The sequence below is a fragment of the Dasypus novemcinctus genome (genome assembly GCF_030445035.2).
Source record: "Dasypus novemcinctus isolate mDasNov1 chromosome Y unlocalized genomic scaffold, mDasNov1.1.hap2 SUPER_Y_unloc_1, whole genome shotgun sequence".
In the NCBI taxonomy this organism is placed as follows: domain Eukaryota; kingdom Metazoa; phylum Chordata; class Mammalia; order Cingulata; family Dasypodidae; genus Dasypus; species Dasypus novemcinctus.
In genome coordinates this window covers 4,099,240-4,102,126 of record NW_027261977.1, presented here as the reverse complement: position 1 = coordinate 4,102,126, position 2,887 = coordinate 4,099,240, and positions in this window count along the sequence as shown.

Below are 2,887 nucleotides of genomic sequence, written 5' to 3'. Positions count from 1 at the left end.
TAGGGAAACAAAATTAATAGAAATACCTGTCAATAGAATGAGATTTTCTTAAATTGTCTTACATGACACGAGGATACACAAGTCCAAATATCATAGGGCAGACTTCAAGCCAAGTACTCTGATGAAGATTCTTGATGAAGGTTCCCCAGGAAATGGTGACTGTCTAAAATAGAGATAGGAATTCTCTCTCCAAATGCAGAAATCACTTGTCCATTTTAGGACTTCCACTGGTTGGATATGGTTTTACTCATTGCTGATGTATCTCTCTTCCCAGTTAATTGTAGATGTAACCAGCTATGTATGCAATGAACTCACTGATGATTAAAGTCTGTGAAATATCCTTGTATTACAAGTAGCACAGTACCTGTTGATCATACACCTGTGCACTATTACCTGGCCATGTTGACACGTTAACTTAACCATCACAAGTTGTCTCCCATTGACCTTAATCCCATTTTATGACATTAATAAGAAATTCCTTCTTTATCTCAATTGTGTAATAACTGTCCTGTTTCTCTTGATAATCAGGATCAGTCATTCCAGTCACTACATTATGTAAAGTAATTTCTATAGTAATTCAGAAGCATGAGTAAACCAGGTAGCAGTATTAACTTACAGTTCAAGGGAATCATTGTTTTCTCTTTTGGTGTAAGCACACCTTCTTTTGGAACTTTGATATGTAGAGTTGCAGAAGTTAAAGTCATGGGAACAGGAAACAAAATGTTTTCTAGTGGGCCACTAGGTATTGCCACTCACATTTCCACCCCTTGATGTCTGGACCCCATGATCCTGGGTATTTGAGAAATGGCTCCATAGAGAGGATGCTCACTTAGAGTTTATCCACTCTCTGGAGAATACTTCCCTAGCCTTGAAAGGTATGACACCTAGTTGTCAGTATAATAGGTCTTTGAAAATCCATTCATCTTTCTACCAATCCACCTGTTTAAGGATGATGTAGAGCATTATAATGGTACTGACTGTATTTTCTGTGAAGTGGATTCTTTGACCAGAAGTAATGTATCTAGAATAGCATGACAGTGACTAAGGCATCCTATAAGTCCAAAGATAACTTTTGGCAGAATCATTGCAGGCAAGGGAAGCAAACCTGTACCCGAGTGCATATCTATTCCAGTATAACCAAATGCTGCCTTTTATGATGGAATTAGTCCAACGTAAGCAACCAGAAACCTATTCTGGTCATTTCAAAAAATTGCATTATTTTGGGGGCTGCAATTTCTGCTGATGCCACTGTCACCTTCTAAGATCCATCTGTTTTCTGCATGGGTCAAATAGGGGAATTGAACGGGGATATGGTGGGAATTGCCACCTCTACATCCTTCAAGTTCATGCAAGTAGCATTAATGTATAAAAATCCCCCAAGAATGTTGTTTACTTTTTTGTAGAAACTGTACAAAATTTATTTCAAAAGAAGCTGTGTATTATAGAAATTTTATATCAAAAGTATAGGACTCCACTCTTCCCACTCCCATACTTCCCCAATTAATGCCATCTTTCATTATTGTGATACATTAGTTACAACTGACTAATACATTTTGAAGAATTACTACTCACCATGGTCTATATTTTACATTACGGTTTACAATTTGCACCACATAATTTTATAGGTTTTGACAAAATGTATAATAGCCTGTATCCATCATTGCAATATCATGCAGAAAGTACCCAAATGCTCCATATACCACTTATTCTTCCCTCTCCTTCCCTTTGGTATCTCTGGTGACCACTGTATACCAATGTCACCAGTTCTTCCATTACTTTAATAATAATGTCTACTTTAGTCGATAGTCACTTCCCCCCTTATGTTTGTTGATTCCTCAGTCTTGATCATTTTGGGATAGTGATGCCCACTTTTTCTCCTATTGAGATTTAAGTCTCTGGGACATTTGGTTAATATGTATAGTGCTAATTATGGGTTCAAATAAAAGGGTAGAAGAACCATGTATAGGAAAATTATAAATAAAACGATCTCTGATACATTGGGGAGCTAGGTTAACATATATTCCAAGGTAAGCCTTACTGAGAGATTGCCAATTTCCTGGAATTGTCTACCCTGCCTGTAGTTTCTAGATGTCTCTAGAGCCCTCACAAACTCCCCTGCTTGAGGCACTGTTTACTGTGGCAATCAGTGAGATCCTTCTGAGATGTGCATAGTGTAACCTCTGGAATGACCTACTAACTGACTTTGAAATCACTTAGCCATCACAACTCATTTGTTTTTAAACAATGATCAAGGTCAATGATCAAGACCTTTGATCAAGGTCTTTTTCCAAATGCATTGCAAGTTGGTACTTGATAATAATCTCTCAGTGTCAGGGAGGCTAATCCCCAGGACTCATACCCCATTCCAGTGAAAATGTATGCTGTGTTTGGCTTAGAGAGAAGCCAGGCTTCAGCAACAAGGAGGCTAGCAGGAAGTAACTATTAGGCAATATATACTATTAGGCTAATTTTCAGTTTCACAAGAACAAGGATCTTAAGTACAGCTATCAGTATCAAGGGACTGGAATAATTGTCCTCCCTCACTAGGCACAGCCCATGCTGTGCGACTGTATTACAGAATATAACAAGACTCCCCAGGATGAGAACTCCCTATTCTTTGGGTTATTGTATGAGTCTTCACCCACTGAGACAACACCCCATGACCACATGAACACATTCCTATTCCATAGAAGCATATCCCAGGTAAACTCTTCCCTACACATCCCCCCACCACCAACACCCCACACCAGTGGTCCTCTCCTGCCACTGTTGCAACCTTTCTGCAATCAAAATCCTCGGCTCAAATACAGCAAGATAATAAATAAAAACATTTTATAGTATACCTTCCATCACCATAAAATCTGTTATGTTCTTTAAATACATGACA